Here is a 10,050-nt window from a genome sequence, read left to right as displayed (position 1 = left end):
AGGTAGAAAAATAGGCCCATTGCTTAGATAATGTTTTTTTGAATTCTCGATGTTGCTAAGTTCACTCAAAAAGATAAGGCCCTTATTTAAGATTTTCTTTTAGCTTCTCTCTAAGAGTTAGATTGTTTTGGAGAGTCCAAGATTCTTTGTGAAATAGCCCTTGGCACATCCTATCTATGATGAAGACCTAGACATGGCACACTATAGGTTTTGCAATTCTTTCCATACCAATAAAAATCATGATAGAAGCTAAGGTGTCTACGTGGAGGTTGGAGACATGTATGCATTTGTTAAGTTAAATTCTCATCAACCTTGGTTGATTGTCTCATGGATTCCAGCTCAGAATATTTATGCATACTTGTAATGTGAATTCTATTTGCAAGATAAGATATACACCCCAATGCTCCCAATGGACCCACTTCTCCAAGTACGGGATGAGAGAATGAGAAAGAGTGATATTAGCATTGTTTGTAAGGATAACTCACGAGTCTCATAAACATAGAATAGAAGCTCAATTACATTAGGGTGGTCATCCTTGATGAACCTAGTAAGGACCCTCCAAGCTCACTCCAATAGGATGGAATAGATTAAGAGATAAAATGGGCCTTGCCCTTTTTTTTTGGGTTACCTTTCTATGGAGAATCATTGTGTGTTACAAGGCATAAATTATTTTGATTCTCTATTTTTCCTTATAATCCTTTACATAAGTGATGTTTTGTGATTCTACATAGCAAAAGTATCATTGTCTTATGTGTGTTCCATTTGAGAATTTTGTGGAGGAATTTGCATTTGGTCGGCTTATCACTTATGCAGCTTGGATGCTATTTGGCCCCTAATGCCCCGATTATGGATCTTGGATTTACTTGGATGCAGATAAATGTTGAGCATTTCTTTTGCAATTGAATATTGAGCTTTCATTACTCGTTGGTGTTGGGATTTGTTACGGGATACCTGGTTGATTAGTGGACTTTACAATGCTTGGGCTCTGCAGTTATGGCTTTCATGCTCCTTTGTTGTCTAGCTTCTATGCTAGTTGGGCTACTGTTGCCTGTCCATGTTAGAGAGTAGATGCTATGTATGCTTACCCGTCTATGCTCATGGTCTACTGTTGTATACCTTACAAAGCCACTAGTATGGATGATGTTGTATAGGTATTTGGGCTTCTCCCAGAGCTTGATCATTGTAGGATCTTATATCACTTACCGGTTTTGCATTGACTTGGATGCTACTTTGTGGTTTGATGATGTATTGCAGAGTCATGTTTTCCACTATGGTTATGGCATGATTTCATAGCTGAATACCGTAGGCTCTGATGACAAATGTCTTATTCTTTACCGTACTATGGTTGGTTATGGCATGTAGTTGGCTACGACTCTTCTTCATGTGGAAGCTTTTGCATCCTTGGTTGATGCCTTTATGTCCTCCCGTCCATTGAGGTTCCATGAGCCTTTGTAGCATGCTTCTACCACTGACGTACTTGCAGATGATTGTGTTTATGAGCAGGTTCCCTTAGTTGGGATAGCCCTCAACTCCTTGAGCTCCATGGATGCTATGGATAGCCCTATTCATGATGACTTGGATTCCTTGTCATCTTCTATAGGTTCTTCTTACAGATGTTGTATGCTTCCATTGTGGAAAGCTTGGGCATGTTAAAAGAAAATGTTTTAGATGAATTAGAGAGCAGCAAAGGCAAAGGCAGACTCGATATGAGCAGAGAGTCAGTGATGCACCAAGTGTTACCACTCTTTCTAGTGGTCAGGTGGTATATGTAGTTACCCATGATGATGTAGTTGAGCATGTCCTCTTGTCATCTTGTTTCCCTACAACTTACTTGCTCAGTGATGATCAGGACTATGCCTTTGATTGGCTTTTGGACTCTATTGGCATCTTGTCATGTTACCCCTCATAGAGCATGGTTCCTTTCTTACAAGGAGGTTGACAGATGTATTGATTTGGGCCTTGAGCAAACTTATGCTATTGTAGGTACAGGGGACATACATCTAGATTTTCCTAATGGGACTTCTCTTATGCTCAAGGATGTTTTACATGTTTCCATGCTCAATAAGATCTTGATTTCTGTCAGTCAGTTGCCTGATGTAGATTACTCTGTTTCTCTTTAGGATAGGTCATGAAAGATCTATTGTGTTTGCTTGGTTTTAGCCAGAGGTTCTAGAGTTGGTTCTCATTACCTAGTGTATGTCTCTTATGTGGGAGATTCTATGGTTGCATTTATCCGGATACCACATGCATTGTATGGCATTATTTCCTAGGACATATGCACCACAGAGAGATGGAGATCTTGTCTCGTTTAGACTCATTGCATCCTCCTTTTTCACATGCAGATCTTGATGCTTGCCCTGATTGTACTTATGGTCCTTGTAGAGCCCCTTTGGCTCATGGTGATAGTGAGAGGCATGATCCTCTAGATCTTATCCATTGTGCAGTATATGGACCTATGCCTTCCCAGTCACTTGGTGGAGCATCGTACTTTATGACCTTTGTGGATCATGCTACTCACTGTGTTTGGGCTTTTCCCTTGGTACGGATTGAGGATGCCACAATTATGCTTGATAGGTTTATGGATTCTATTGGTTGCAAGCCTACGTGCTTGTAGATGGATTATGAGAGTCATGCTATCTTTCTAAGCTTTCAGTCCTATGTTAGAAGTTTGGCATTAATTTCCTATGTCCATGGTATTATGGAATTGTTCATGGCATGTGCCTGACTCTATAGGCAAGGTTTCTTCTACGCTTACCACAACTAGGTTATCTTATCGCTTTTGGGATGAGGCCCTTATGATGACAGTCTACTTGCTTAATAGGAAGCCATGTCTGAATGTGGATGGTATTACACCACACAAGGCATAGAGTGGCATGAGACCCTCCTATGATTACTTGAGGATGTTTGGCTGTTGGGCATTTGTATGTATGCCAGATATGCCTATGTCACACAGATGTATCGTCCTTGGTTATGGAGATGGTAACTTTCAGGTTTACAAGTTATGGGATTTGGATTCCCAGCAAGTTATATGCAGTCGTCATGCTATCTTTTATGAGACGCAGACATCTCTCAAGCCTCTTGATGCGCGTTCAATGCACTTTATGGTTGATGCTACATCCGTATGTAAGTCTTTCTCTTTGCTAAGGCCACATATTATCTTGAGACCCCGTTTGACATGTGTCTAAGATGTTTGCCCTTCTTCTATGATTGACTTTGGAGAGTGTATGTGCTCTTAGTTGTGTCCTATACGCCACGCTGATGTTATGCGCTACTCTAATGCTTATGCATTATAGCCTTGCACTCATGAGTTGTGCTTGCTTCATGAGAAGCATTCTTGGATTGCTCCTCTATATGGAGCTGTGGGATCGCTTATCTCCTAGATGTCATGGACTTGGGAATGCTTGAATCTTCTTTGACAGAGGTTCCCGCTTATTGCACAGCTCGCTTTTCGATTGGGCGTTGGGTGAGATGTCATGATTCCTCACCTTGTCTTTTTTCCTTTTTTCTTTGTTTTTTCACTCCCTGGCCCATTGACCTTTTAGTGAGAGGTTGTTGGGCTAAAAGGCCCTTAGGCCTACCTATGTATACTGACCGCCCATATTCTTTATTCATATATATGAGATAGTGCAATAGGGTTGTCATATCACTATTGGATAGCACCTACATTGTGTGTGCTCTTCTCTCCTGCATCTTTCTCTTCTCCTTCTCCACTGCCATTGCATCCCCTTCAAATTAAAAATTTTGAGAAACCCTATCTTTGTCTTTGAGACATCTTAGAAGATAGAGCTTGAGCACACACTAAGGCCCAAAATGTAACCATCTCTTTTTGACACACCTTTCAGGCATCTCTAGGATAGGGCTTGAGCATGTGATCAAGCTTAGATAAACCTCTCTTCCTTTTGGAGAGGGGGAGAGCTTGGTAAGAGAGATCCAAGCTAGTGGTAATCCTCTTGTTTATTATGTGGCTTTAAGATGTCCTTGTGCCACAAGTTGTTGACTACATGCTCTTTTCCGGCCCTTGTGGTGAAAATTGAATCCTATTTGAAGCTCCTAGAAAAGGGAGGTGACAACTCTAATGTTCAAAAATGAAAAAATTGTTTATTAGAGATGTACCTCTTAGTACTTAAAATGCAAATTCAAAATTCAAAATTTTAAGGTATTTAATAGTGCAACTAGGAGACTTACAATTGATTGAAGTTCAAATGCAATCATTGTGAGGTTAAATACTTTACACCATAAAAGTAGAATCCTCAAAGCATAAAACATCGGGTTTGTACCTGCATAGTCAAACCTTCCCTCAAGCTTGACCACGTGATCATACTTCTTCAAAATATATTTTAGATAGAAGCTTGGTCCTATATAGAAGCATATGGACAAGCTCTGCCTTCTTAAAGAGAGCTCACAGATAGAAGAGGTGCTATAGGCTTGAGCACATAGCCAAGCTCTGCCTCAAGGAGGAAAGAGATTCAAACCCTATCTTTGTCTTTGAGATGTATTAGGAGATAGAGTTTGATCACACACTAAGGCCCATAATAACCATCTCTTTTTTACACACCTTTGAGGTGTCTCTAGGATAGAGCTTGAGCACATGATCAAGCTTGGATAAATCTATGTTCCGTTTTGGGGTGGAGAGGAGGAGGGGGAGAGCTTGGTAAGAGAGAGCTTGGGCACATGACCAAGCTAGTGATAACCCCCCTCCTTTATTATGTGGCTTTAAGGTGTCTTTGTGCCAGAGCTTGTTGACCACATGCTCAAGATTTCCTGGAATGTGTTGAAATTTGAATCCTAGTTGAAGCCTGTAGAAGAGGGAGGTGACAAATCTAATGTTTGAAAATAAAAAAGTTGTTTGTTAGAGATGTACCTCATAGTACCTAAAATATAAATTCAAAATTCAAAATATTGAGAAACCATATCTTTGTCTTTGAGACATCGTAGGAGATAGAGCTTGAGCACACACTAAGGTCCATAATAACTATCTCTTTTTAACACACCTTTGAGGCGTCTCTAGGATAGGGCTTGACCATGTGATCAAGCTTAGATAAAACTCTCTTCCTTTTGGGGAGGGAGAGAGTTTGGTAAGAGAGAGCTTGGGCACATGACCAAGCTAGTGCTAATCCCCTCCTTTATTATGTGTCTTTAAGATGTCCTTGTGCCACAACTTGTTGACCACATGCTCAAGCTTTCCTGGTCCTTGTGTCAAAATTTGAATCCTAGTTGAAGCCTACAAAAGAGGGAGGTGAAAAATCTAATGCTCAAGAATGAAAAAATAGTTTGTTATAGATATATCTCTTTATAGTTAAGATGTAAATTCAAAATTAAAAAATTTGTGGTATTTAATAGTACAACTAGGAGACTTGGAATTGATTGAAGTTCAAATGCAATCATTGTGAGGTTAAATACTTTACACCATCAAATTAGAATCCTAAAAGCATAACACATTGGGTTTGCAATGTGTTGTCAAACGTTCTCTCAAGCTTCACCACATGCTCATACCTCTTCAAACTATTTTTTAGATAGAAGCTTGGTCCTATATAGAAGCACATGATAAGCTCTACCTTCTTAAAGAGAGCCCACTGATAGAAGAGGTGCTCCAAGCTCAAGCACATAGCTAAGCTCTACCTCAAGGAAAGAGAGTCAAACCCTATCTTTGTCTTTGAGATGCCTTAAGAGATAGAGCTTGAACACACACTAAGGCCCATACTAACCATCTATTTTTAACACACCTTTGATGTGTCTCTAGGATAGAGCTTGAGAACATGATCAAGATTGGATAAACCTCTCTTCCTAAGATTTCTTTGTACCAAAGCTTGATGATCACATGCTCAAGCTTGTCTCAACCCTCTCTTCATAGGGGACATCTCTTTATATAGATCTTGAACATGTAGTTTATTCCCCTCCACTGGGAGGTTTGTGAGACACAATGATAATAGCAATGTATAAGTTATTCCTATCCACCAAGATGTTTATGAAACACATATTGAGCAGCTTGCATCAATACTTTCACTTGGGTGCAAGGATCTTAGCAAGAAATCAAGACAATAGATCTTGGAAACATGCTCAAAATTCTATCAACCATCTCCTTTATTATGTACCTTTAAGATGTCTTTGGGAGAGAACTTGAGCATGTGTTTAAGCTCATATGAACTCGAACTTTATGGGGAAAGAGTTTGTTAAGATAATCTCCCCCTCTCCCTTTGAATGCATGCAAAAATAGTTTCTACTCCATCATTGAGCCTATGATCAAGCCTATAATGACCTTCTTTATTTGATATGACTTTTGATGTGACTTTGATATAGGGGGGAGGGAAATTTCGCAAGATGGTGGGACAAAGCTTGAGCATGTGCTTGAGCCTATAACAAGACTATTTGAGATGCTCTTTACTTTTATGTGACCTTAGGGTCTTTTTTGGATAGAGCTTATGAACCATAAGCTCAAGCCTCTATGAACCATCTCTACATTGTCGAAGGGGTTTTTGTCGAAAGGTCAAATCCATTGGGGATTAGAGGTAGAAGGAAGTAGAGATAGGAGATGGAAGAGAAGAAAGAGAATAGACAAGAGGTAAACACGACAAAGACAAAGCACAATCAATTGAATCAATATATATTAAAAGAACCTAGAATCCTTGCACTACTCAGAAGCAATATCTAGGTATTAGATCTCCTAGAGCTTCTTCATAGAACAAAACATACATCAAAATTATAGCTCATTATCTTCTACTTGGAACCCAAATCTAAAGGCTCCGTTGGCTCGGAAAGAGGGGTAAATCCCCAGGACTCCTATTCATGGATCTCCCAGATCACTCCTTCTTCCTCTTCCAGTTCAAACCACAGTTTTCAGCCTGTTTATAGCGATCACATAACTGGTTGAAAAAGCAACTTTCTTTTTGCATGCCATCCTAATCTAGAAGCCTTTCTAAAATTTTCAAATTTTTATAATAAATAATATAAAAAATAGCCTAAAATTATCCAAAAATCTAGTATTTTTGGATAATCCATGCAACTCACACTAGTACTAATGACTCAGATCACATTGACTCTCTTGATCTTGGATGATGATGCATTCCATGCTTTTTCACACTGTCTCCACATAACATCACAACATTCACCCCCTCTAAACCTGCACATCCTCCGATACGTGCCAAAATCCTAGTTGTCACTGAATTCTGAGTCCTCCTCATCCTTTATAACATATCCTTTACTTCTTTATCTTCCATATCTTCATGGCTAGCCCTTGTATCATGGCCACTATTTTCTTCCAATTCTGGAAAATCATAGGCAACAGATTCCCACCTCTTGAATAATTTGATTCTTTTCCCTGCTATCGGAAGTTTTATGGATCTAGCTCATTTAATGCATAAGTAGCATTGTCAAATAGATGTCTTACCACATAGGGTCCAAACCATCTTTTGAAAACTTTATGCATGGCACTATGCTGATTGTCTAAACTGCTATCATAAGCCAGTACCCAATCCCCATCTTTTATGGTTCTTGGTCTCAATCTATATCTTTTGTCAAACAATTTCTTGTTTTGTATCGTTGCTGCTCTTAATTTTGCAACTGTTGCCTCTATGTCTTCTGAATTCCTTTCCAACTATCTAATGCGCAAGATCAACAACTCCTCTCGATTCAACTCCTCCTCCCAAGGTAGCACACTCCATGTGACTATAATCTCTTCTATTTGCATGATAGGTTTTTTACCATACATCAATTCTGTAGGCATATATCCTGTAACAGCACTTTGAGTTGTTCTGTCAGCCCATAAATCATAAGGATGCAATCGTTGCCACTCTTTTACCTTCTCTCCACATGCTTTTGCCAATGCCTTTGCAATAGGTGAATGACCTCTTTGAAAGGGAAATGGAACCCAAGAGGAAGAAGCTTGGCGGTGAGAGCTATAGAAGATGGAGAGTAAGAGCCAAGAGAGAGAGAGAGACTCAAAAGTGGGAACTCCAACAACCACAATGTGTGGCTGGGCCTTCCTTTATTCAAACTGTCACTAAAAGAATAAAGAATAAGTAACTGTGACGAGCGCCCGCAACCTGCAGTGTGCAATACTGTTAGTGTAGTAATACATGGGCAGCTAGATGGGAGGCACCTTTACCCCCAACAACCTCCCACTTAAAGGCGAATCTGCCCCAGTGAGAGAGAAAAAGAAAAGGTAGTACAACATGTACACATGTACAACAGGATGAGGAAAAAAACGTCATCTCATCCAATGCCCATCAATCTCCTGAGGAAGGAAAAGCAGTCGATAGTGAGGATCTTCATGAGCAAGTCTGTAGGATTCTTCTCAATCAAAATCTTGATAAAGGTCAACAGACGTGTCCTCAATGACTTCGCGAATGAAGTGATATCTTACCTCAATATGTTTCATCTTTGCATCGAACACTGGATTCTTGGCCAACTGAATGGCACTCATAGAATTCGAATGCAGTGTAGGCATAACATCTGTCATACCAAGGTCTACAATCAAATGGCCTAACCAGATAGCCTCCTTGCAAGCCTCTTTGGCTACAATATACTCGGCCTCTGTAGTAGAAAGGGCGGTATACTTATGCACCCTGGACATCCAAGAGATAACCCCTCCAGCATAACTGACCACATAGTCAGAAGTGCAATTCCTACTATCTGCATACCATGCATAATCAGAGTCAGTGTACCCCACGAATCATGTATCCTAGCTACTATAACAAAGACACATATCTGTTGTGCCCTTCAGGTACCTCATGATATCCTTCATGGCATCCCAATGTTTCTTACTAGGTCTAGCCATATAACATGCCACAATCCCAACTACAAAAGCAATATCTGGACGGGTGGCTATCATGGCATACATAAGACTGCCCACGGCTGATGCATAGGGAATCTTGGCCATCTCCACCCTCTGCTCATCTGTCTACGGACAATTGGCCTGTGAAGCCTTCACATGAGAAGATAATGGATAGCCAATAGGCTTAACATCCTGCATGCGGAAGCGCTCAAGGACTTTATGAATGTACTCCCTCTGTGACAGATAGAGTAGTCCCTAAGATCTATCGCACGTAATGTGCATACCAAGTATATGAAAGGCATATCCCAAATCTTTCATCTTAAAGCTCTTCTTGAGCTGAGCCTTAAGAGCATCTAGCTCCTCATGAGCTGTCCCTGCTAAAAGCATGTCATCCACATAGAGTACCAAAATTAGTAAAAAATTGTCATGAGCTTTCTTCGTGTACAAGCACGGATCCATCGCACTACAGCTGTAGCCCTATGACTGTACGAAAGCATCAAACTTATGGTACCATTCCGTAGGTGCCTGTTTCAATCCATATAGACTCTTCTTTAGCTTGCACACTAGGTGTTCCCTGCTAGGGTCTACAAAGCCCTTAGGCTGCTCCATGTAAATCTCATCATGCAAGTCCCCATGTAAAAAAGCTATCTTGATATCCATCTGGTACAAGTCCAGGTCAAGGTGTGTAACCAAGGCCAAGATTAAGCATAGAGTGGTCATCTTGACCACAAGAGAAAAGACTTCATCAAAGTCAACACCATGCTCCTGCTTAAAACACTTAGCAACCAATCGAGCCTTGTATGTCGGCTTGGGATGTCTAGGGGTACTTTTCATCTTGTACATCCACTTGCGTGGCAAAGCCTTCTTACCCTGAGGCAAGGAAACTAAATCCCAAGTTTGATTCTTATGCAATGAGTCAAGCTCAGACTGCATAGCCCTCTCCCAAGAGTGGCAATCACCCCTGTGCATAGCCTCATCATAAGTGAGAGGCACTCCTACATTGGTGACCAATACATAATTCATGGAGGGCACAAAACGGTCAGGAGATCATCTATCTCTAGTAGAATGCCTCAACCCAGGCTCTGCTGCCTGACCGACATCCTGTCTAACATTAACATGTCTAGCATCTGGGCCATGAGCATCAGGTGATGCTGCATGCTATCTAGCTGGCCATGGAGCAGGCTAAACAGGAGCAGGTGGCTCCTCTTGAAAGATAACTCTGCATACCTCAACCACTTTCCTAGGTTGCATATGCATTTTTTTCTCATGAAATATGACAT

This window comes from Lygodium microphyllum, chromosome 19 (genome assembly GCF_053477565.2).
Source record: "Lygodium microphyllum isolate KBCC chromosome 19, Lygodium_microphyllum_v1.1.10, whole genome shotgun sequence".
NCBI lineage: Eukaryota > Viridiplantae > Streptophyta > Polypodiopsida > Schizaeales > Lygodiaceae > Lygodium > Lygodium microphyllum.
Note: the sequence above shows the minus strand (reverse complement) of the source record.